This window comes from Lissotriton helveticus, chromosome 2_1 (assembly GCF_964261635.1).
Source record: "Lissotriton helveticus chromosome 2_1, aLisHel1.1, whole genome shotgun sequence".
Classification (NCBI taxonomy): Eukaryota; Metazoa; Chordata; class Amphibia; order Caudata; family Salamandridae; genus Lissotriton; species Lissotriton helveticus.
Genome location: NC_136059.1, coordinates 1,383,672,164 through 1,383,699,361, shown reverse-complemented (window position 1 = coordinate 1,383,699,361; position 27,198 = coordinate 1,383,672,164). Strand labels below are relative to the sequence as shown.

The window sequence follows — 27,198 nt, the reverse complement described above, 5'->3', positions numbered from 1 at the left end:
TCCTGTGCTCTTTTACCGAATACCACGAAGACCGTGTTCTGTCTCCTGGGTATACTCCTCATTCTTGTTTGTTTATATGAATCCAATGGGCCACTTTATTTCGAAGCTGTGCCCAGGACTCCTGCTGATCAGCCAACCGCGGTGGGACCCCAGTCAAGATTAGAACATAAGGGCAGGCCGCAGGTGGAAGATCCAGCAGGTCATGACATTGTGGTGTAACAATACCCCCAGTAACCAGAGGGATTGAGCGTGAGGATTCCAGGTCAGGCTGGCTGGGGTTAATTGAATGTCAATGCCTTGAAATTCATATTTCTTAGAAATAACGTCACCTGTTCCCGTTACTGAATTAGTAGTCCTGGTGTTTGTATCAGAGCTCTTATCCAAATTCAATGAAGGAATACGGTGTCAATTTTGCACAGATTGTTTGTTACTCCCAGATGAGCAACTACCAGGTGGGTCAGGATTTATATGGTCAGAGCCATTAATCAAAAGCCCCTCAATTCGGTCCAGCCGTTCTGTCAGTGGTCAAATTTTCTCAACAACAAGAGCACTCAGTTTGTCACAAACCGCTTCCAACAAGGGAAAAAACGTAATAAGGCATCCATTGCATGTCTGGCTGGCAGAGGACTGGGTTATCGACTGCAAGGATCATGCTGAAGCAGGATGTGACGAACATTGTTGTAAATAGAAGTCCATTAGCCGAGGTGTATAAAAGAAGGTAGATTTATTCAAGCTTAGTTCAAGGTTAAGTTTCATATAATTAGGTAGCAGAAGGTAAGTACGAGGGAAACCCCACCAGGAGCAGCCTCCCTGCTGCTCAGCCTGCACACTCAAACTGACACTCAGATCCACCACAAGCAACCATGCATTCCACGACATCATCTAACATCCAGCATCCCAAACATCATCAAGCACACCAGCACTCATCCTGGCTGAGCAGTAGGGAAGACGTAGCTAAAGAAGAGGAATGGTAACAAGTAAGTTATAACAACCATGAAAGAAAAGGTGCTAGATTCGCTACATACCTGGCAGCGAGGATTGTCAAAGCGATGGAATTTGGAAGGAGCTAGGTGGAGAAATTTGGCACATGGACAATTTGGCCAGGAGCTACTCAAAACTGTGTTCAGCTATTCAGGACCCTTTCTAGCACAAAATAAACCAGATCAAATAAGAACACATAATTCTTAACAAGGGAACATTTGTTGAGTGACCACTTGTCGGTGCTACATGCCTCCGGACAAAGTGGTTTTCAGCCTACAGCGTCCACGACACACTGGAGCTCATAACAAACGTGTTGCGAACGGAAGCATTTCTTTAGAAAAATGTTCTTTATTTGCTCACATTTGAAACATTTCTTAGCAGCAAATACCTGCTGCCGCGCGTCAAGAGGTTCTTTCTCAGAGGATCACGGAATTGTATCACTTGAACCATGTCCAAATTGTAAAAAAAATTCCCACCTCAGCGAACTGTCACAACTGAAACAATCAATTAAATTAATTTGCATACATTTAGAAATCCGTCACCTAGTTTTCAAAATTTCAAACCAGCTGCCGTTTGTTTACGTTAATAACAATTACAAAACATAGAAACAAACTGAATTGATCAATCAATTACAAGGGATCCACTGTTAATGGACTGGCTTGACAGTGTGACGCTCACAAGACAATTATGAGAGAACAACAAGGAGAGTGGCTTTGGCTCTGTCCACATTTTGTGAAGCCAGAGTATGTTTTGATTGGGCATAAGTTGCGTGCTTCTAAAAAAAGGTGCTTGCCCTCCACAGAGCTGTGATCATTTTGTTTATTTATCCAGCTGCCTAAGCTTGAATTTTCAGGGGCACACACAACATTCTAATGCTAGTAAACTGCCTTAAATAACTAGATACTTGATAGTGCTGTTCTCTAGAAGCAGCAAGGAGGGCAGTCAATCTACATGGATTTTTAGGTCTGGCCTACTTACAACAATATTATTCTACAGTTCTTTGTTTTCACACAAATACATACCCATTCCCATGCTATTTACTTTTTGTGCCTCACCCTGCCATACAACCTTTCTTTAAACCATTGCCCGTGCGTGTTTCTTGATATGGCTTACTAGCAGGACTTAATAGCAAAATGATAGCACCATCTAGTGGTTGAACAATATACAGCTCAATGTATCGTGAATCTCAATAACTTTGTAAAGTTACATGGTAAAGTGCAGGTCACAATACTACTCACCTACTTCTGCAACAAGGATTTGCAATGGAATAGGTCTCACATTTTTTTGAGAGTTAGAGCTGTTGGTGCTGTAATAGAAATGTTTCTTACTTAAAACCATAAAGACCATAGCGCAGCCCCATTCACTCTCTGTCTATCAGTCAGGAGTGCTGAACATCCCATCCTCACGGTCGATATCAACCCATGCAGATCAGCTCCCCTCCGTAACAGAAGGGTGATCAGAAGCAATCTAGTGCCTGTACACCTGTCTGCCCCGACTCCCGACACCACCTCCCTCCCCTCCTTGACTAGGCTCTTAATCAACTGCCGATCGGCAGTAAAGCATGCCGCCGATGTAGCTGCTCTCATTCTGAACAATAACTCCGACTTAGCTATTCTAACAGAATCATGGCTTAATGATTCCTCATCCCCATGCCTTGACATCTTAATCCCCCCCAACTACAACATTGCTAGGCTAGACACACAGCAAAATAAGAAAGGTGGTGGCATCGCCTGCATCTATCGCTCTAACCTCTTTGTCACAGAGCTTCTGGCGGATACCACAGATTCCTGCGAATACCTAGCCCTTTTAATCTCCTGTAAAACCACCCAACTGTGCAACCTGCACATCTTTTACCACCCCCAGGCATGAACGACCCCTTCACTGACCATCTCATGGAAATTCTCACAGCAAAGAGTTCCTCCAACACCAAAGACATTTTCCTCGGAGATTTCAACCTGCACTGGAACAATCTCAAAGATCCTCATGTCAACGCCATTAAAGTCCTCCTGACCGACCAAGCACTGACCCAAGGTTGTTCACTCCCAACTCATTCAAAAGGGGCCACACTTGACTGGATCATCTCTAAGGAGGTAACCGTCAAGCTTATCTCTATAGACCCCTGTGACTGGTCTGACCACCACGCCATCGCCTTCCTTCTACCTGGCACCCATAAGATAAGGACACCACAACCAGTGCTTCCTAAACGCTGGGTGAGAGACAACAAAAACCTGGACCGCAAGGAACTTCAGGTCTGCTGCAAATCTGAACTCCCATCCCCATCCCCAACCCCACCCCCCCCCCCATATCACATCAGTCAGTGACCTCAATGATCACTACTCTGCAACTATGTCAACAAAAGAACTAAAATCAAAGATAGAAACGCATGGTTCACTGGTTCCCTCAATAATGAGAGGAGATCCCACCGACAAGCCGAAAGAATCTGGAGACAACACCCCTCGGCCGTTCACCTAAAACTTCTCTGCCATGCCAGAAATACATACAACAAAAATATCCTCAATTCAAAAAAAAGAGTTCTACAGAGCGGAACTAGGAAATACCCAGAACAGACCACGCAAACTCTGAGCTGGTCAAACACCAATCGAACAAATTGGCCAAAACATCGAAAGAAAACCCCAAGTGTCTCATCTCATGCGAGGAATTTTCCTCTTTTTTCGCAAACAAAATCAAAAACTTAGGTAACAAATTTAGCTATGCCTCACTCTCTCCTCCGTCCCCTGACTTTCCGCCACCTCCCCGCCTGCCTTTACAGTTCTTACCTAAGAATCAAGCACACTGGACCAATTTCTCATTCTACGACGAAGACTCTGTCGCTAAAATCCTTTCCACCTTAAACCCTAACAACCATTTCAACGACCCGCTCCCCTCAAACTGTCTTGCAACCGCCGCCCAATCCATTATTCCTAGCTGGACTGCGATAATCAACGCCTCCCTCCGGCAGGGATAAATCCCTGACTCCTTGAAAGCGGGCCAAGTCCTTCCCATTCTGAAAAAGCCGTCGCTGGATCCTGCCTCCCCAGATAATTTTAGACCGATTTCCAACATTCCTCTCTTGGCTAAAGTGCTGGAGAATTGTGTGCAACTGCAGCTAAGTCACCACATCAACAACTTCCACCTACTCGATGACTGCCAATCTGGTTTCCGACCTGGACAGCACCGAAACCACCATGCTCCAAATCGTCGATGATGCCCTTCAAGCCCTTGACCAAGACAAAACCTGTCTCCTAATCCTCCTAGATCGATCCTCGGCCTTCGACACAGTCCACCAAGGGATGCTACTTTAACGCCTCAAATTTAGGATGGGATTAGATGGCCGTGTCCTTGACTGGTTTTGTTCCTTCCTCCAAAATCGATCTCAAAGATTCCTAAACAACGGTAACCTGTCCGCTCCCTCCTTGGTCACAGTGGGAGTCCCTCAAGGATCAACGTTGTCCCCTACCTTCTTCAACCTCTATCTAGAACCCCTTGCAAAAGTCCTTCGCACCGCAAATATCTCCTATCATATGTACGCCGACGACACTCAGATTTACATAAAAATCTCATCTCTCGAGGAGATTCTCTCCCTGAATGAGGCCCTGAAGCTGACCGTCCAATGGCTCTCCTCCAACCAACCTAAACTCAATGCAAAGAAAACTGAGTTCCTCCTAATTTCCCCGCCTAAAAGCAACTCGGAAACCCAGTCATGGATTAAAGCCATCACAGCCTTAAACTGTACCCCGACCATTGTTGACTCTGGGAATTACCTTGGATTACAACCTTAACATGCGAGACCACATCAACTCAATGGCCAAATCTGCCAGATTCCACCTGAGCTACCTATGGAAACTGAAACCCCTTGACGCTCCCGACCTAAAACTGGCAATCCAAGCACTAGTTATTTCTAGACTGGAATATGGCTGTTCCACCCTCTCCAGTTTACCCAAGACCTCCTTAGCACCCTTAAAAGCCTGCCTCAATGCAGCAGCCAGACTACTTACCGGCACAAGAAAATTTGATCACATCACTCCTCACCTTAAAGCGTTGAACTGGCTTCCTCTAGTGGCCAGAATTCACCTCAAGCTGGCATGCATCACGCACAAGGCCCTACACTCTAACTCTCCTGCGTATCTTGCACAGAAACTGGTGATATCCGGAGGAAGCAGAAACTCACGATCGGCCAGTGCCCTTCTACTCCAGCCTACACGCTTTCAGAAACAAAAAACCTATAATCGGGCTTTCACTGGGGCTGCACCAAGAATATGGAACTCCTTCCCACCGCCCTTAGAAGAATCCCCTCTCTGGCACGCTTCAAAAAGGAGGCTAAATCCTTCCTCATGGGTAAATTCCTTAGCTAAAACCCGTCCCACAAACACCTCAGAGACTATTGCCTTCCTCCTTCGAGCACACCCCACCAAGAAACCTGGGGGTCCTTAGAGACTGTAACATTGACTATCCATGTATGCTCCCATCGCTTTGTATGCAGTATCCACCCTCCCTAATGTACAGTATTTTCTTGTGTTCCATGTCTATTGTATGACTTCTTGATGACTTCTTTGACTATGTAAAGCGCTGATACCCTAACGGGTCAAGTTCGCGCTCTATAAAACACCAAAGTAAATAAATAATAAATAAATAAATAATAAATGTGAGAATGCATGGGTGTGAAAGTGATAGAAGCTGAAAGAGATGGTATATAGAGAAACAGTTATTTCCATACATAAGTGAGAGATAGAGTGAAGAGAAATAATGAGAGGGAATTAGAGTTACAGCAAGAGTAGAGTAATAGAGAGGTGTTTAGAGGTAGGTGAGGTGAAAGAGCTAGAGAGGAAAAGATGACAGGAGTAGAGAAGGTACTGTGTTAGCCCTGCATGAATTCAAACATATGCCTTGCTGGATACGTGAACATGTTTGTAGCAGGGACACAACCTACTGATCTACTCAAGAAGAAAAGAACTTGCCACCAACAAACTACATTAGTTCATCTGCAAACATACTGGAACCTCCCGTGCTATTTTACAAGGACAAACACATGCAAAAGGCAGTTCACACGCTGTGTCCTGCAGCGGGCCATTTAACACTCTACGATTATTTAGGACTATACAATCCTGTGACCCAGTGGCATAACGAAACTTGAGGGGGGGATGGGGGCCCCTGCAAAACACAAATAACGCCCCCCCCCCCCTTGGAGGCCCTGCCCACCACCTACCACTTTGCCCCACCGACCAAAAAATCTGGCATATTTAGATTTGAAACCTCCAACATTTCAAAGAAATACCTCTATATTGTTGTTCTCATAGTTCTAATGAGAAAGCGAGAAACACTCTTAACATATAAGCTACGCCATTAGTAACAATAATGTCAAAAGCAGATTATTTAACTGGGCAGCAATCAGAACGATGCCAAGGAGCGATCTTATGGTCTCAGGAACGGCAGCAATCCGAACAATGCCAAAGAGCGGTACTATTGTCTCAGGAACTGCCTATGGCTGAAGAAGAACTATGAAGGGTCAAAATTAGAATTGACATTAATGGACAATGAAATTAAACTTTGAAAGCCTAACCCAAACCTGGAATTCCATAAAAACTCGACTGACAACCAGTGGTGGCTGTTGACATTTGAAAATGGTGAGGTGAAAAAGTTGTGTGGGAGTACACCATGGCGAGTGAGCCTGAACCATTAGAGGGGGGTTCGGAGGGGTTCTCTCCGAGAAAATTTTGAAAAAAGAGTGGGTAAATGGTGCATTTTCAAGCAAATGTGAGACGCAAGAAGGTTAATAAAGCAATTGTGAAAGTGCAGTTATTACATTAATAAAGACATGTCATATGACAACAACATGGTAGCTGCTTATTCAATATAACCACAGAGCTTCATAACAGACTTCAAGATGCAATGCAGAGAACCTCACAGATTTTTGTAATTTAAACTGCAAACAACTAAACAAACAACTAAACAGAAATATTATGATTAATGTATTGTTCACTTTCTGTTGACAAAATCTAGAGAAGTAGTGACTCTGCACTTTAAAAAGTGTTAATCTTTATATAGCGGGAATGTGACCCGAAAGTATTATCGCGGCTGGCTTTACATGAGCGCGCCAGTCAGTACACACGGAGGACACAATCAGTATCAGTCAGTATCCTCCCTCCAGTCCTCATACACACAAAGTCAAGAACTGACTGGCGCTCTCATTTAAAGCCAGCTGTGATAATACTTTCGGGTCGCGTTGCCGCTATATAAACATTAACACTTTTTGAAGCACTTCAAAGAGTGTTAACAAAAAATTATTTAGTTCATTTCATCATGGACTTTGCGAACTCACTAACAGAGTTAATAGTGAGATTGCAAAGTCCACGATGGAACGAAATACACAGGAAAGAACGACATACTTTTTTGTTAGGCACGGGGAGAATAATGATTTTTCCCCAATCCCAAGTATAACAGGATGTTAACAGGATGTTGAGCCAATGACACCATGCAGACCTGCTCGAACCACACATCACAAATATTGAAAAAAAGCAAAGGAAAGTTGTATTTGAAACAATCTGTTCAAGAATGATTTAATGTCATCAGGGCAAGACTCTACAGAACAGAGCTGGTTTTATCAGGGGGGCCCCTGAAAGTCTGGAACCCTGGGCCTCAGCCCACTTTGCCCATGCCTCAAAAAAGCTCTGGTTGGCATCTGATAGTATTTTTTGCTGCACCCTCCCTCCCCTTTTTCCATGAATTCCCTCACTACCACTCACCAACAATACACCTCATCTCTCTATAGCACCTTTGACAAACATTTCATTTTTTATAGGTCTACTCATAGTTTACTCACAATCTGTGATCTGCATGGTACACATATTTTGTAGCAGGCATATTAACCCTATGCGCTTTGTGGGTGGTTAGAGTGCCCATGTGAGTGCATGGTGAGTGATGCGACAGTGTGAGAGTAGGGTAAGAGGAGTGACTGCAGGGTGAGTGAAGTGACCATATGAATTTGGGTGCAGATGTAAGTGCAGAGTGGGACGAAAGAATGCATGGTTAGTGATGGGCTTGTTTAAGTGAGTTTGCAGATTGAGCAGTGATTGGGACAGCTGAGTGAAGTGTGACATGAGTGCAGGGCGAGTAGTGTGCTCGTGTGACTGCAGGGTTAGGTACAGGCAGGGTGAACAGTGCAAGTGCATTGTGAGTGCAGAGTGATCACTGTGAGTGCAGGGTGAGCGGGTGAATGGTGGGAGTACATGGTGATCAGTGAGTGCAATGCGATTGCTGTGAGTGGAGGGTGAGCGTAAAAGTGAAGGGCAAGAATGAGGAGCGAGTTGTCTGAATGCAGGGTGCATTCCCAGACACTTGAAGTAACTCAGCATGTTATTGACGGCAGCGTAGGGTTTTCAGATACAAGTTAAAATACTGATATTATGGCGTTAATCAGGGATCGAAAGTTGAGAAAATAAATTATGTGCTGATCCTCCAACAAACTTCCTGTCTTATGATTAGGGTTGCTAGCTCATTTTGATGTCCCAGACGGGACAAAAATAAGCAGTCACCTAAAGCCGTATTTTCAGCACCTATGTATTCATACTTCGAACAACAAATATAAATAGAAAGCACTTTTAATTGTGTTCTAGGGCTGCCTGAATTATCCATGTCTGATCATTAAAGTGAACAAAGACAGGAAAGTCACATTACAAATCAATACATACTTTATAACACTATTTAATGTCAAGACAAGGTCTTTACAAGTTCTTTAAACACATTGCTGGCATTTTTCTTTTGGCAACCTTACTGTATATTCATTTTCATGAAATGCATTCTCAGACTACGGCAGAAAATGTAAAATACAACTATAAGGAATAGGCAGCATGCGGCCCAGGGAGTACTGGAACCAGAAAAAAACTAAACCTTTGTAACCAGTTTACAAAGGTATGTAAATATGCAAAAGATCTCTGGCCTCGAGACAGTTGCCTTCAACCCCCTTGCTTCTGGGCCTGGAAGCGGAGGTCACCTGCAACCACCGCACATGCCACGCACCATTTAATTTATGAGGTAGGACTGTTATGAGGCAACTCACTGGTGCAACCAACGCCGGCGAGAGAGTGTAGTGCTGCCTGTGCGTGCAACAGCACTGATAGGGCCCCTGGAGGCTAGAAAACGGGTGCTGCTGGGGGCATAGCTGCCAAGGTTTCAGATTGCTCATTTGTGACATTTTCATAATTTCAGTGTAATTATGAGTGACATTTCAACGACTAGGAGTGACACTTTCTAGTGTGCCAAATCAAGCAATGAAGAAGAGGAAAACATAAATATCAGAAATTACACCCATTGAAGCAACAAGAAACTCTAAGAAGATCTTAAAACTGCTACAAAGCACCAGAAATGTAAGGGCACTAACCTAGTACCCTTACATAGGAGTGCTAAATGGAGGCTGTGCTTTGCTGCAGCCAGGGCCCAGAGTCAGGGGTTTGAGGAAAGCGAGAGGTGTGAGAAGGCTCCATGCATTGGGTTGCTACCTGGAGACTGTGTGTCACTGCGGGTAGGCCCCAGATTCTGGGGTTTTGAGGGCAGCCGAGGCATGTGAGAAGGCTACATACACATAGTTGCCAAGTTTTCAAATTATGTGACATCACCATGGATTCGGTGCCCTTATGAATGACCCTCAACTGCCAAATGTGTGACACTTAGTGTGACATTTTCCTGCGAGAAAAACCAAGCAATAAAGTGCAAGGAAATAAGGAAAATGCTACTTACCAGTATGCATCTGTTCTTGGCCTGTAGAGCTGCCGAGTTACACACTGTGCATAGATGGACACCTAGTGTTGGGCCCGGATGTTTGCAGTTTGTTTTATTGTAGAAAAGTCTTTGGAAATCACAGGACAGGTAACTCCTCCTTTGGATCATACTGCGCATGGGCATTGGCTCCATCAGCAGATTGTTTTTCGCCAGTAGTGAAGTGATGGAGCTGTACAAGAAGTAGTGATGTCCATGTGATTTGTATCTAATTAAGATAATACTGGAACAGATAAAGGCGGGTGGGCGTGTGTAACTCTGCAGCTCTACATGCCAAGAACAGATGCATACTGGTAAGTAGCATTTTCCGTTCGAGGCATATGAGCTGCAGATTACACACTGTGCATAGATTGTATAGCAGTACCCACCTTTAGCGGCAACTACCCGTATCTGTTGCAGTTGTTTGAAACAGAGTTTTTAGTACAGCCTGGCCCACAGTGGCGTGTTGTTTAGTTTGCACATCTACACAATAGTGTTTTGTGAATGTGTGTGGTCTAGTCCATGTAGCTGCTTTGCATATATCTAGGGGAATGTTCCCAAAGAATGCCATTGAAGCCCCTATTTTCCTTGTAGAATGGGCTTTTGGAGGAATTGTTAACGTACGTTTGGCTTTCTGGTAACATATTGGTATGCATTTAACAATCCACCTAGATATCCCCGATTTTGATATGGGGTTGCCTTTATGTGGTGGTAAAAAAGACACAAAAAGTTGTTTCGTTTTACGGAACGTTTGTGTCCTTTCGATGTAGTACAGTAATGCTCTTTTGACATCTAAGGTGTGTAGAGCTCTTTCTGCGACTGTTTGTGGCTGCGCGAAAAATACGGGCAGCTCAACAGATTGATTTAGATGGAATGGTGAAATGACTTTTAGAAGGAATTTAGGATTAGTGCGTAGAACCACTTTGTTATGATGCATTTGCAGAAAGGGTTCTTGAATGGTAAATGCTTGATTCTTCTGAGAGAATTAATAGCTACTAGGAAAGCTATTTTCCAAGTTAGGAATTGCAATTCACATTTATGTAACGGTTCAAAGGGATGTCCCATTAACCGTGTGAGAACAATGTTTACGTTCCACACTGGTGAAGGTGGCGTGCTGGGAGGGATTATTCTTTTGAGTCCTTCTATGAATGCTTTTATAGCAGGTACTCTAAAAAGAGATAGATGTCTATTTTGTAAATATGCTGCAATGGCAAAGGTGTAGTCTGATAGACGTGTAAGCTAAATTACACTTTTGAAGGTGTAATAGGTATCCTATGATGTGTTGAATAGACACATCTAAAGGATTTATGTGGTTGTTTTGACAGTGTATCACAAACCGTTTCCACGTATGAGCATAACATGCTCCATTAGTGGGACGTCTGGCTTCTTTAATAACGTTCACATGCATTCTGGAGGAAGGTTGAGGTAACCAAACTATGACATCAGGAGCCAGATCGCTAGGTTCAGCGGAGCTGGGTCCGGGTGTTTGATCTCTCCATAGTTCTGTGTTAAGAGGCGTGGAGATAGGCTTAGTTTTTGGTGTGGTACCACAGATAGTTGCAGCAGCGTGGTGTACCACGGTTGCCTGGCCCAAGTTGGAGCAACTAGAATGAGTGTTTCGGAATGTTGCTGTAGCTTGCGTACCACTAACAGAAGTAGTGGGAGAGGAGGAAAAGCGTACGCAAATTTTCCGGACCAGTTCATCCATATCGCATTGCCTTTGGACAGCGTGTGTGGATATCTGGCGGCGAAGTTTGGGCAATTTGCGTTTTCGTGGGCGGCGAAGAGGTCTATCTGAGGTTGTCCCCACATTTGAAAGGACGGTTGAAGAACTTGTGGATTAAGTTTCCACTTGTGGATCTGCTGTGTCTGTCAACTTAGCAGATCTGCCATGGTGTTTTGTACTCCTGGAACATGTTGGGCTAAGAGGAAGATCTGTAGTAGTATAGCCCATCTCCATATCTGCTGTGCTAACAGAGAGCTGCAGGGAGTGTGTTCCCCCTTGTTTGTTTATATAGTACATGGCTGTCATATTGTCTGTGCGGACTAAGACAGCTTTGCCGGATACTTGTTTTTGGAATGCTTTTAGGGCTAGAAAAACAGCGAGTAACTCCAAGTGGTTGATGTGGAGTAACTTTTGTTGCGGTGTCCACCTACCTTGCATGGTGTGATGCAGTAGGTGAGCTCCCCAGCCGGAGAGCGATGCGTCCGCTGTCAAGATTACCTGAGGACTGGCTCTAGGAACAGTCGGCCCTTTGAAAGGTTTTTGGTGCTCCACCATTGCAGAGAGCGATGAGTCCGACTGTCTACCAACACTAGGTCTGTTAATTGACCACGCGCCGGGTTCCATTGGCCTACTAGGCACACTTGAAGTGGACGCATTTGCAGTCTTGCGTGAGGTACTATAAATATGCAAGATGCCATCATTCCTTTGAGCTGCATGAACACTCGAGCTGGAAGCGAGTGTTGTAGCTTGAATCTTGTTAGGAGAGTTTGTACACTTGTTATCCTGGTTGGAGAGGAATAGGCTAGTGTTAGTTGGGCGTTTATTGTAGCGCCGAGATATTGTTGTATGTGTGAAGGTTGCAGATGTGACTTGGTGTGGTTTACTGTGAATCCCAAGTTGTGGAGCAGTTGAATCGTAGCGTGAGTGTATTGTACACACTGGCTGTATGAGCTGGCTTTTATGAGCCAGTCGTCTAGGTATTGGAAGACGTGAATATGCTGTCTTCTTAAGTGAGCTCCTACCACTGCTAGGCATTTGGTAAACACCCTTGGTGTTGTTGTGACTCCGAATGGGAGCACTTTGAACTGGTAATACTGCCCGTCCAGCACAAATCTGAGATATTTTCTGTGAGCTCTGTGGATAGGAATGTGAAAGTAGGCGTCCTTGAGATCAAGAGTGAGAAGGAAGTCGTTTTGTAACAGGAGCAGAAGGACTTGTTGGAGTGTGACCATATGAAAATGATCGGACTGTATGTAAACGTTTAGAGGTCTGAGGTCTAGGATAGGTCTTAGAGATCCGTCCTTCTTTGGGATTAAAACATATAGGGAGTATACTCCTTTGTTTTGCTGATGCATTAGGACTATTTCTATTGCATTTTTGTGCAGGAGGGATATCACTTCCTGCCTGAGCAGTGACAAATGTACCTGTGACATTGGACGCTGCCTGGGTGGTATGTTTGGGGGGGTGGATGTTAGTTCTAGACAGTAACCTGACTGAATTATTTGAAGCACCCACCTGTCTGATGTGATGTTTTCCCAGGCTGGTAAGCGTTGTTGTAGTCTTCCCCTGACAGGAGTGGAATGGGGCGGGGGGAGGGGAGTCATTGGGCAGGGGTAGAGGCAGAGCGGGAGTTGTTGTTTTTACCTCGGCCCTTATTATTGTTACCGCTGTAACCACCCCTTTGGTAGCCCCTACTATAGGTGAATTGTGTGGGGGCTTTGTACGAGGTATAAGGTGTGTCAGAAGAGTATCCCCTGGTGGCAACTCTGTAAGATGAGCAGCGAAATGAACGTCTGGGAGCCTGCGACTGCAGGGCTCCCATAGATTTGGCCGTATCTGTATCCTTTTTCATCTTTTCAAAGGATACATCTACATTGGGTCCGAATAAGTGTTGCTCATCAAAGGGTTGGTTAAGTATAGCACTTTGGACTTCAGGTTTGAACCCCGATATGCGTAGTCAGGCATGTCTACGCAACAAAACACTGGTGTTAACTGCTCTGGAGGCAGTGTCTGCTGCATCAAGTACACATCGAATGGAGGTGTTTGTAATATTTTTCCCTTCTTGGATAAGTTCATTTGCTCCATGTTTGTACTTATCAAGGAGGTGCTGCATTATTGATTCTTGAGTCATCATAATGTGCCCTATCATATCTTGCTAATAATGCTTGTGTATTGGCAATACGCCACATGTTTGCTGCTTGAGACGCAGTTATTTTCCCCGATGCGTCAAGTAGTTTAGACTCTTTATCTGGTGGGGGAGCTTCACCTGTTAGTGAATTTGCTCTTTTGCGTGCATTGGAAACCACAAGCAAGTCTAGTGGTACTGAGCCTTTAATATATGCTGGGTCTGAAGGGGCGGCTTTGTAGTTCTTCTCTATTCGTGGGTTTATGACCAGAGTTCTAACTGGGTCTGAAGACTTCAGGAGCATGCTTAATCACTCCTTGGAGCATGCTTAATCACTCCTTTAAGCATGGGTAAAATGGATGAGGATCTTTGTGCCTTATCAAAGGTATCCATTAGGAACTCTTCATGTGCAGGGTCTGTATACATGTCCACCCCATGATACTGCGCAGCTCTGTATACTAATTGATTGAAGCCCATAGTATCTTCTGGTGGGGAAGGCCTAGAGGGGTTTATGTTGTCTTGAGGGACATTTGGGATGTCTGGGGTGTTGTAATCATCCCACGAGTCAGGTGAGCCTGGAGGAATAGATGGATCATCTGGGTTACCCCCTATATCGTCAGAGCTATCATCTCTGTTGTTATCATCTGGTATGATAGAGGATGTAGGGGAATGTTGTGGTAGGGGCACAGGTGGTGATGGCATGGGTGGAGGAGAAGGGGAAGAAACTCTTAGAGGAGAGGTAGCCATGTCCTCCTTTTTTGGAGGAGGAGCCGTTGCAGGTGTTTCCAGTGAGCTTTTTTTTAAACTTGGAGTTAATCGACCAGTGATTGGGTCTTTAACCAGAGTCTTGTGCAGGGTCTGGGTGAAATAAGTTGTCTGCAGGAGGCTGATCTTTTGGTGCGGAGGGAGTTTTGGCACCGAAGTAGCTTCTTTTGGTTTTTTTGGCAAGGTCTCTAACAGGAGAAGCAGGAGTCTTTTTCGGCTCCGATGGTTTTCTCGGCACCGGTGCATTTTTCGGAACCGATGTTTTTTTCAGTTCCGGTTGTCTTTTTGAATCCGAAGAGTATTTGCTTGGATCCGACCTGGGTTTCGGTGCCAAGGGAGTAGCTGTATGTTTTGGCGCTGATTGTTTCGATGCTTGCGTGGTAGGTGATGTTGTCTTTTTCGGTGCCGGTAGGTGTACGCCGGCACTGTGGGGAGGCCGACTCGAGCCAGAGTCGCTGGAAGGCTTAGCTAGCTTCTTAGCCGGGCCCGAATGTGGGGCAGTAGGAGCAGTGTCTCGGTGTGCACCCGAGAGCGAGGGTGTGACCGGAGCCCTTTTTGACTGTCGAGGAAGGGTCGGGTCGACGGTCTTACTTACGACCTGCTGTGCTAGAGTGATGTCCTCTACTTGGAGTTGCTGTCGACGCCATGTTGTTCTGAGACGTCGACGCCCTCTGCAAAGATGTCGTCTGGAATCGAAGCTGAAGATCGAGCTATTGTTCTCCTAGCTCTTCGGTCCCGGATCGTCTTCTTGGAGCGGAAAGAGGCACAAGCAGAACAGTCTCTGGCCTCGTGCTCCAGGGAGAGGCAAAGGTTACACACCTCATGAAGGTCGGTGTGGGGAAACTTCGACCCACATTGAGGACACTTTTTAAATGGCGTCCTTTCCATGAGCTGGAATCGAGGCCTAGTTAGGCCCGGAGGCCGTCGACGACGACCGGAATTGAAATCTTCGATGTTGACGAGTAGCGTCGACTGGAAACGCGTTCGAAACTAAATTCTGGAAGCTGGTGAGGATTGTGCGTCGAAGGAAATCGGTTCCAACACGGAGCGCTGGAAACACATCCGAGTCCTGTGGCAGAAAAAAACAATCTGGGGATGGAGCCGATGCCCATGCACAGTATGATCCAAAGGAGGAGTCACCTGTCCTGTGACTTCCAAAGACTTTTCTACAACAAAAACAGAATGCAAACATCCGGGCCCAACACTAAGTGGCCATCTATGCACAATGTGTAATCTGCAGCTCATATGCCTCGAACATAAATGTTAAAATTATACTCCTTTGATCAATGAAAAGCCCTAAAATATCTTTCAACTGCATCAAAACCATGAAATGGAAGGTTAAAATACTGATACAAAACTATTTGTCTACCAAGAACATAGAAAAGTAAAGCAATCATCACCATAAAATGTCTTAGACCCAGATGCTATTGAATTTTATTGAGTCCTATTAGTACAGTGAAGTACGTGCTGCTGAGATCGAAAAAAACACAGGGTTGATTTGTTGATGTTCCAGCCAGTAAAAGAAAAAGCAAAATCACAGCTGGTACATATTTTTAACTGTTTATCCGTATACTTCACACAAATAAATAGAAAGCAGGCTTAAATGTGTTCGGACCAACTGATACTTAAAGTAAACAAACACCGAAATTGCACATTGCAATTGACTAAATAAGATTTTGTTTTCAGTTAGTATAAGGCATGTCCAGGCGTTTGCAGACTCTTAAAATAACAATTAATGGCCGGGAATTTTCTCTTGGAAAGGTGTGAACTCTGAACGCATGACTCACCCGAGTGCTGCCATTTCAGAGCTACAATTTAAAGCTGGTTCAGAGCACACAGCGTGCCACTGGCAGCTCTGCTCAACAATAGCAGACTGGCGCTACACCACTCGGTGGTGTTTCTGTTTCTATGATTCATCCAAAGGACGTAACATATTGCACAATAATGCCCATCTTTGTATTTAATGTGTTAGGTAACCTCTGTATAAGAATTTTTACATAGGCCTTCTCACTAGTCAACACAATGGACTGCATAATCAAAGATAGCTGCACGACGCGTTTGGTTTACATTTACTAACAGTAAATGTAAAAGTATTGTATTTATATAGCGCACTTCTACTCGGAGGCCTCTTAGCGCTGTATTCATACCGCTGTGGAACCCATCCTGGCTTTCCTGTGAAATGTCCATTCCTGGGTACCCCCACGGTGAAGCCAGGCATCCAAGCGCTGCTGGGGCCGTTGTGGAGATTAAGCAAGCTATTGCCCAGAGTCACAGAGTGGAACCCATGATTAGAATAGGCACCGAGGCGAGAATTATCAGGTCCGGGGAAATTGAGTCAAAGAGCTGCCGAGGCGGGAATTGATCCCTGGTCCCGGGCCAGACCTCTGCATCAGGGTCTGACGCTCTAACCATTGAGCCACACTTCACCAGTCTGGTATACAAGTCTCAGGCCACTTTTGACATTCAGTTTGGTCTAACTTTAGGTAAAAGATTTACTCACAAGAAGATACTCCTGTGAGTACATCTGCTCGCGGTGAATGGGCCTTATGGATCCAGTTTGTTCTGGGGTGGAAAGTACCTGACAGTCTGAACGAACACACACACAAACACACACACTCCCCCCTCCCCCCAGTGTCTGTGGTTAGTCACAAACTTTCTCTGACTGCTACACATCCTTGATATTGTCGGCGGTTTACTCCTGTCAGGGGCCGTAAAAAGTCAATCTCATGGGTAGGAAGGGACAGAGATCACCTCTAAAATTGGGAGGAGGAGAAGGGGTTTCTTCACAGGAGTACATGTTTTTCCCCATGGAAGAAACATGTGCGGCTGCACTTCTTCGAAGGTGTTTCTGAAACGCTGTGCACAGTAATGCGTGTGGACAGCCCCTTACATAAAAACAAGCATTTGCAATGCAATAGGTCTCGCATTATTTAAGTTTGAGCTATTATTATTGTAAATGGCAATGTTTTTTGCTTTATGCTATAGTTTTCTTATGTACATAAAAAGCTACATATAAAGTATTTGTTGTTAAAATTATTTATGCAGTATTTAAATTTGTTTGCATAAAAGATTACAAGAATATCTTAGCAAAAAAGTAAAACTTTTTAATGGTAATTGACTAAATGTCCATTTGTAGTGATGGGCGCAGGGCGGGCGGCGGGGGGGTACCGGACTGCGGGGCCAAAGGAAGGAATGCTGGGGGGCAGGCTGGAAAGACGGGGAGGGGGACGAAAGTCAGGGGTGGGGAGAAGGCTCTACAAGTGGACGGTGAGTGCAGCCTCAAGGGATGAGATGGGGATGCAAGCGCTGCTGGCAGAGGGCTTAGCTGCGGCGACACGGACAGGTAGCGTCATGCGAGTGAGGGCGATGTAGCCTCTTGAGTATAATAGCGGTGAGGCAGATACGGAAGGGGCGGGGTGATTATGGGACGAACAAGAACGTGCAGTCTAGGATAGCGCCAAAGGGCGCCAACGAGGTAGCCACGGAGGAGGCATAAGGGGGGTCGGATTGCAGGGTAAAGGGTGGAGGCATGGGGTTGGTGGGAGGGGGCGACCAGGTGGGGAATGCAAGGAATGGGGTTATGGGCGAGGGTTAGGGAGGCACAGTTGGTGCCATTCAGTGAATAGTCCGCAGATGCAAAAGGAGCAGAAGTAGGAGGGGAGTTAGACCGGTGTAGCGACAGCATATCGTTGGATGGCACTCGTAGTGAATAAGCACTAACGGTATACGGCAATATTTAGGCACGGATTGTGTCGACATGGAACTGGGTGGCCCTTAAGGGGGAGGGCAGGCGCGGTCCCAGTGAAATTCACGGGGGTTTGGGCTGGGGGAAGGGGGTGGCAGGGCGCAGAAAAGGGAACAAAGGGGCGGGAGACGGTCAGAGCGCCAAAAGATAGGGGGCGTAGGGGGGCACCGACGCAGGCAGACAGGGAAGACACAGCGTAGGGGGTTAGTGACAGGAAAGGGGGAGTGATCAAAGGAAAGGAATTTGTAAGATGAGGAGGACAGGGAGGGCCGCCGATGGTAGTAAGGGCTGGCGAATTGGGGGGAGGGGGGCGGAGCCTGCCCGGCTGGCATGGCAGGGAGCGGTAGATAAGGAAGGCGGGGGGGTGGGGCGGCGAAAGATGCAGGGAGCGTGGAGAAGTGCAGGCAAGGAGTTTGCCCCCCCCCATCCCCCTGGTAGTCAATTAAGAAGGCATGGGTCAGCGCAACGAGGTTACGTATGGCTACAGAACAAGTGGCCGGGTGGTTAGGAGGTTCATTTGGGAATGGTTGGGGACAGACCTCGGCCCCTCAATAAGAGTGAAGATCCCACTCCTGGCACCGGCGGGGCGAGCGCGTTAAGCGTGGGTTAAACTCAAGAGCAGGTTTGCCAGGAAGAGTGGGCGGGGGTAGTTAGAATAACGGCAGTTAGAAGAATGTAACTTGCACACTCCACTTTGCACTGGTAACACACGGTTTGCTACCCCTCACATGTTAATCACACGTTCTACCTTTGATACCTGCACAAGTGCCACCGTTGCCTACGTAACGCTTGTTTTGTGGATGAGTGTCTAGCTCTTATTGCAGTATTATACCTCAAAATGATACTTTGTTTCTCTTGTAACCGCACACTTGTCACTTTTCCTCTTGTGCACTTTTATTACCTCATGTATCTTGGTTGCGCACAGTTTTACTACCTCATGTATTTTGTTTGCTCACAATTGTCACCATTACCTTAGGTAACGTAACGTATGCGTTTGTAATGTTTGATGTGTAATGTTTCTCATTATGTTTCATTTCCGTTCCTATTGTGAAGCGCTCTGACACCTGCGGGTAGAATCCGCGCTATATAAAATAATAAAATAAAATGCAAAAAAAAAAGGGCACGAGCAATGTGCCCAGGGGGCGGGGGGGGGGGGGCACAGATCGGCAGTGACAGTGAGCACGAGAGTGGGTAGAGAGAGGGGAGGCAAGCAGGGCACACCGCTAGCGGCCACAACGCTGCATTGCGCTACTAGGGTCCCGTGCCACACGCAAGTGAGGATTGGGGCACAGGGGGAAGAGCTGTCTGGTGGTAAGAAGGGACTTGAGCAGGCGGCTGTCAACACGGGGATTGTAGGCCGAGGCTCCGGGCATCCACGGAGTCAAGAATGTATAATGGGTGCAAGATGGAAGCATGGTGGCAATGGGGGGCCTCGGAGGCCTAGACGGGGGACGGGTCCAGGCAGAATATATAGCTTAGTTGCAGATTATACCTTTGTTGTACTTTATTCTCGTATAACGTGCACACTGGTCATTTTTTCCTCATCGGACCTTTGCTACGTCGTGGCTCTGGTTTGCTCGCGGTTGTCGCTTTTGCCTCGTGTAACTTAGCGTCTGCGGTTGCAGTTTGTTTGTTCGTGTGTAGGGTTCTCCCGATGTAACAGCTCGATCCCTTGTTATGGGGCGCTCGGGTAGAGTTCGCGCTGTATGGAAGCGCATACATAAATAATTAATAGACATAGGATGAGGCCCAAGCAGGGCTCATGAAAGGAGGTCGCGCAAGATGGATCAGGGCTACTAAGGTGTCTAGCGCAATTAAATAGCGGCAGAGGGGAGGAGGGAGATCAAAGGAAGGGTAGATGCGAAGTGATGGATGGGGGCGGACACGTGAAGGCTTGGACGCGGCAATAGGAGCGTGAGAAGGGGGGGCTGGATTCGAGTGGGGGGTGGGCCGGTCAAGGGTTGCTGATGCGGGGATAGCGAGGCTCGGGAGCACAGGGTGTGGCCGGTGCTCATCGGAGAGAGGGGGGGGGGCCTATTGCGAGGGTTGGCCTGTGAGAGGTTGCACGTTATTCTACTAGATGCGCGGCAATTACTTATTTGTTTGTGTGTCGCGGGCTTTGCCCGGGGGCGGCGGGGCGCCTCGCAATGGGAGCAGTAAGGTGAAAGTGAATAAATAAAAGAGGAGAATATTGCAGGAGGGTTTTCAATCCCGGGCGGAAGTCAGGCAGGCCAGGGGCGGGACGTGAAGACACACCGGAAGCCCGGGCGGGCTCCCGTGAGGTGAGAGAGCCTCGCACGCACAGAAGGAAGAGACCGCCGCCGCCTGCAACGAGCCCTCGCCTGAAGACAAGTACCGGTGAGTGGGGGCCTTTACTGAGCCTTTACTGAGCTGCGAGGGCGGGGGGCATGTGTGTGTGCGTGGGGCGGCGGGGGGCTCTGTATGTATGTGAGCGTGCGTGTGTGTATGTGTCTTGGAGTCTGTGTGTATGCGTGCGTGTGTGTATGCGTGTGTGATGACTGCGGGGGGAGGGAGAGAGTGTGTGCGAGCGAGTGTCTCTGTGTGTGTATGCGCATGCATGTGTGTATGTGTGGGGATGTGCACGGCGCGGGAATTCTTGTGAATGTGGACGGAGCCGACGTGCGCGTGCAAGCAGCTGAATCCAGCCGGGGAGAAGCGCGTGACAGTTTTTTGTCCGTCATTCCCCCGTGTCAGCTCGCTATAAGTCTCCAGCCCTGGACGCATCCTTCGGATGCGAATTCCAGGGCGAGACCTAACAAGGATGAATTCATAGAGTTTTCCCCTACTGGCGGTTCTACTGGAATACCCAATAAATTAATGTCGGCGTTGAGGCAAAGGGCTGTGAACGGATATGTTTTCGAAAGATGACAGCCGTCGCACGTTTTAGGTTAACAGATTACCACCACCACCACCACCCACCCATGAGACTCCGATGGTCGTGCTCGCCACCACCCACTGCTGCCTGGTAGACTCACCTGACCTGAGGGCTGGAACTTGTGTGGCCTGCAGCTTCAGAGGTAGGCGCGAGGTGGGCATGCAGCAAAAGCAGAGGCAGGGGGGGGGGGGGGGGGCAAGGCTAGCCAGGCAGGGGCTGGGGGTCTAGTAATATATTAATTCAAATTATGTCCAGTGATGGACTTAGGACAGTCCTGCATAGGTAGGGGCGTGGCTGGGTCCTGGGACGCCACACCTCTATCTGTGACGCGCACTTTTAATTGCATGCCCCCAATGTGCATGTCATGGCAAATTCAATCAGGCCAGGCATTGGTCTCCAGCCCTGCCCCACCCTAGACAGCGCACAAGCGGCTCACGGAAACAACTGTGCGCTGCGCATACACACCACCATTTAATATAATGAGCCTCAGAGGCCCGGCTGGGGTCAGTGCGTACGCAGAAGTTGTTGCGCATCCTTTTATTAATGAAGAGTGTGCAAGCCTCTGAGGCCCGTCCAAGCGCGAGCACGGCACGCACCATTTAATTAATGATTGATGAACCTCTGAGGGTGGGGTTGGGGGCCCCGTCCTGCTTGCGTTGAGCACCATGATTTAATTCATTAAAAGGCCGGGTGGCGTACCGTGCGCACTGCGCACGATTCAATTCATGATGAAGTGAGGGGGCCCCTGGAGCGCGGGGGCCTGTGTTATGCCCCTGCTGTGACCGACAGATTGCACACAGGTATAAGATTAAAGAACTGAGCTATACTGTCATGCTTGTACAATGAGGCCTGTATTTAGCATGGTCAGGGGTAGAAAAATGTGCCAAACCAGAAAGTGGTTGTATATCATTTAGAACGATTTCTCTATTTAGAGAAAAGGGATATTATCCCATCCAAAAATGTGGAAACCTCTTTACTGCTTGCTAATAACTGTGCCCATCAGTAACAGCAAACAAAAAAAACTCCTTCCCACCCTGTGCACCGAAGAAAAAAAAAAAAAGATATCCACATGCATATATCATTTCCACAAGTTGTATCCTATTTCATTTTAATTAATGGTAATAAAATGATTCCTTCTGTGGTAAACTGATGGCAGCCTACAGGACAGCGATTGGGATCTTGTGTCAGTTCAGAAGTTTCATTATACTCGTGTGGATAGACTAACAATCACGGTGGTCCTTCATACCACCGCTAAAATCCTTATTGGGTTGCAATCTCCCAATTTTGTCTGAATCGGATTACATCTATTGTGCAAACAGCGCTCCACGCTGTTTTTTTTTTCAACCCATGATTTTTGCTCGTAAAACTTGGTGCAAATCGTGTAGGTAAATCACGAGTTCCTGCATCTCCGAACAGGGAAAGACAAGATTATTGTGATAGCTTCCCATGTGTGACACACACCATCCTGGTCCCTTTACAAGGACCACTTTTCCTTAGGGACTCAACAAAGGAACTATAGTGATATTTTATCCTCATTTGTTAGCCACACAGTCAGCACCAGCTGAGCTCACAACCCTCCCGCTGCTACGATTTTTAAGTAGGATTCCATTTTAATATACATGTTTTTAACTTCATTTTGTATTGATTTTAAGTAATCACACAATAAACGTATTCATTCATTCATTCATTGCTGCCCACTCTCGCCACAATTATTTGCTCTGGTGATTAAGCCACTGGTGGAATAGTTGAGTAAAGATGCATTGATACCCAGCTTTGTTAGAGGTATGAATATGAAGGATCACGTGCCTCTCTATATAGATGATGTGGTACTCTTCCTAGGTGATTCTCACACCACAGTAAAAGATCCCACTTACCGGCTGCAAACACAGTTATTGGACAACGAGGGTGACCTTCAGACTTTGCACAGCTCCAAGTCGTTGCATGGGTTGCCTGAGGTCACAAAACCACACTGTTGGCCAGGATAAGAGCCTTTCAAAACATTAAATAGTTTAAGAGACCCACAGAGGAAACGCAGCAATGGCATGGAGATTGGCGTGCAAGCACTAATTGGGCCAGAGATCCCACACATTCTCTAACTGAATTTAACCCTGTTCAAGGCTAAACTGACCATAGAACTAAATCTGTCCTGAGGAGATTTCCAGGTTATACAGTACCCTGTGACTGGGGGTGAATGTTTTGCCATTGTGCAACATTCCATCCATCATCTTGTGTGTTTTGCTGTTAACCCTATGTAGGAAGGGTATGCCCAGACGTGGGTCCCGTGCTCACTAGGCCACTGGAGTCAAACTATCCTGGCTGAAGACGGCTGATAGCCAGAAACCGGTCCTAGGATGCTTGATTCCGGTCCAGGAAAGACATGGCTTGGTAGTTCGGGCTGGACTGTTCCCATGAGGCACAGGGTCAAGAATGATTTGCATATGGCCATGTCTGAACTGGGGTGGCTTGGTGAGCAAAATAAGGATGGATTAAACCCAGATCTGTGACAGTGGGTGAATGTTTTGCCATTGTGCAACATTCCGTCCATCATATTGTGTGTTTTGCTATACAGTACCCTCACAAGCTGCTAATGCCCTTGAACCATGCATTGAGTTAGGTACCAAACGTCAGGCTGACCTCAGGAAGTTAGATGATGATGATGACTGGAGGGAGGGAGGCAGGAATGCCCCCATGCACGTTAGCTACTTCGGCATGGCTCAGACTAAGTAAGTAAGCATTTATAGAGCGCTACGAATGCCAAGGCATCTTGGCGCCGAGCTGTAATGAGTCATGGTAACTGTCGGAGAGTGAACATGATTATTTGATTTTATTTGGAAACAACCAGGTTTTAAGCATTCACTTGAACAGGAGTCTGTTTGCTTGTAGACTAATTGCGACCTAATGCGATTTAACTGTCTTCTTAGGACCTGCTACATAACAGGGAGGCTCTGGTAGATGGACAGCACTGCAGCCTTGGCCACTCATTGCACAAAAACACTGGGCGTGCTCTTCCATGCAACTTGGGATTGTACTGTCATACAAACATTCTGGGTATGGATGGAGCATGCTCTTACGGGGCTTTGAACATAACCCTTACCCCCAAAATGACTGTCCTGGGACTACCCGAGGCAGTGGGTGGATTACACAGTCACTACCCACCCAGCCCAGTCCTATTACTATGTCGAACTGACTGGTAGGACATATTTGTACCTTGGAAGAGTTATGGTCCCAAGAAGTGTGGACCAGTCCCAGCCTCATCAAGGTGTCCCTGTCACTACTTGGATAGAAATACACTAGGTCACAATGAGGGATATGATATGTCAGTGTGCACGTTTAATGTTTTGGGAGTCTAGGCAAAGTAATGAATCGGGTGTGGAGGGGGTCCCTCTCCGAGTTATAATATACATGGAATGTTGGAAGTAATGATGGAGGGAGTTTTTCTTTCTTTTTTAGATCTGTGTTAGCCAAGATCTTTTGATTTTCCTAAAATTATATGTATAATATACTTAACTGAATGGTTTTTCAGCCACCTCTCTTCCTCCATTGGTCTGTTCTTGTGTCAATTACATTTTGCTTCTTTCCACTACAGCATGGGGCAATGGATCAGTCTACTTTAGCCACTGGCTATCTTCACTGAGTTGCTGCATGTATCCCTTTCACAAGGAACACATCCACAAACAAGGAAGTTAACTTCAGTGCCAATGTTTTTGTTTTTACTTTATTACTTTGATGTTGCCTTGGTTTGTAGAGTCTGATGTGATAGCAGGACGCTTTTTACTACATGAAAGCAGGCGGCACATTCCAGCTTCATCAGTTCATGTCTCCTGACAATGCTCTGGTAAATGCCTTTAAGTGGCCCATATTTATCGGACTACTGTTTTTTCAACCCATACCAGCAGCGCACATGAACTTCGACTAGAAGCTTATATGGGTGCTCTATCTTTTCAACCATGTCGGTCATTCATTCTTTCTTTGCTTCTTGACATTTTCTTCTGGTCTTTCTTTTGTCTCTTTTTGTCTCCCTCCCGTTCTTTCTTGACTTTTTTGTATTGGTCTGATTCTTTCTTTCTCGTTCCTTAATCATCGCCCTAATTTTTTTTTTTGTCTTACTTGCCTCCCTCTTTCTTACATTCTTGGCTTCTTTCCCAAGTCAAGGCAAAGATTGGCTTTTTTAAGTCCATTTTAGCCAACAACCTTTTTGATTTTACTAAAATTATGTATATAACAGTTCCCTATAGGGGTTTGCGGCCAGCATTCATCCAACAGTCTCTGGTTCGGTCATTCACATATTTTATTCACCTGCTCCAGCATGCAACAAGGAGGAATAGGTCAGCCCATTTCAGCATTTGACTGGCATCACTGAGTTACAGTTTGCTGCCCTTTCACAAGGAGGAAATCAATACAGAAAGTAGTTACCTTCAGTGCCAGGGAGTACTATGGCAAAATGTGCTTTTTGAAACCAAAACAACATTTGTGCCTTAAGCCAATGTTTTTGTTCAATTATAATGGCGCAGCAGCTTCCTGAACAATTAAAAAGCCGTTTAAACCAGCTTCTACCCCATGATAGCCCGATGGGTCTGCTGGGTGATGGTAAGTGTGGACGTCGACAACTCCTACTTTGTGGGCACATTCAGTTTTGGTTGTGATGGCCTCTAAGGCTTTTTCGGTATGATGATTGCTTGAGGATATCCTGGAGATGGCTGGCTGGTCGTCGGAGTCAACTTTTAGGAAATGTTACTTTAAGTCTTTCATGGGTATGTCATCCTTGGTGGCAAGTAAACTTTAAATCAGTATAATTTGAGCCTCAGATCCGGACAAAGCATGCAAAATTTTCTAGCTACTGTGATGTAAAGTCGCTATTAGGGAAAGGGACAGCAAGGATTATCCCACCTGAAGAGGATCAAAGCCATCGTGCCCAACCTTATATATGGAGTGTTTTGACTTTGTTTGGGAACAAGCCTGAATCTTTACTATTGAAACCTATAACAAACTCAAGAGTAGTAAGGTTATAGCTCATGCTGTCATTAATATGACAAACTGATATGTAAGAGAAGCATGCTAAACTGTTGGGTCGTTTTAGGAGCTCTGGGGAATTACTTTTAATTATATTATGTATTTTTTGGTAGGAGCCGAACAGAAGCAAGACTGCCAATTAAGGAAATATCCCAAATGGACCTATTGCTCTAAGGACGAGGAAGGACTGTTCCTTTGGGATATTCTTATGTGGGGCCTGATCTGTCTGATTGGTTGATCTCTAACTTTTTGCTTGGACTACTGAGATTTGTAGTCCCTCACTTGAATGTTGGTTTGGCATATATATTAGGCTGCTGAGCTAATAAATGGAGGAAAGTAAAACATATTCCTGGGCTTTGTGTCCTTAATAAAATTGAAACGTTTCTTCACTAGAGCTAGGAAGGTTTTGATTAACCAGGTTCCTTTTCCTACTACAGGAGTTGGCCTATGGAAATGTGTCCTGCCCCCAAGTTACTGGTTACTGACATGTTTCTGAAGAGAAGACCTAATGTCCTTTCATTTGTTTGAGAGGAAGGAAATGATAGATATCACTGTACTCATACCAAGTAGTCAGGTGCCAAGAACAGCAATGAAGTGGCTCATGGAGAGAAATAAAGAGCCTGGTATTCAGAATCACCCACATGAGAAGATAATCTTAAAGAGACCACCTTCTGTCACACAATCCTTCACACCAAGGCAATAGGTCACCATGGAATACCCATCATTTTAAGGCTGTCACCTACTAGCATACCAACACGCCAAGGATACAAACTACTCTCGCTCTGGAAGGGCAGTGGCTCAGAGTTAGAATTCCCTTCTTTACTCTACCTGTTTGTAGCAACATAGAGGGGGATCAACCCTCCCCAACACAGCTCTTTCCACTTCACATCATAACCCCATATACTCCTTGATACATACCAGGCAGTATGCCCCTGCTAAGTCATTTCATGCATGCAGTCTTCCAGCAATCAATCTATCCATACAGAACGAAGTATGGGCGCAAAATCCGTTCCGCTCGTGGAATTTGCGAATTTTGCGAATCTCGCAAAATTGCCGGAAAATTCCCAAATTCACTTGCGGGTGGATTTTTGCACATGCCCGTGTTGAAGCTCAAATAATCAGCCCAAACCACTAGTGAGCACGGTCTAGGCTAGGCAGGTGTGCTCCCTCCATATATCTACCGCCTACAATTAGATGTAATC

General features: G+C 46.1%; 1 protein-coding gene across 2 annotated transcripts in view; it reads right to left on the bottom strand.

The window, feature by feature from the left end:
• TDRD7 (tudor domain containing 7) overlaps positions 1-27,198 on the bottom strand; it is a 1,293,444-nt gene that overhangs the window by 883,588 nt on the left and 382,658 nt on the right. The gene's annotated exons all lie outside the window — the stretch shown is intronic.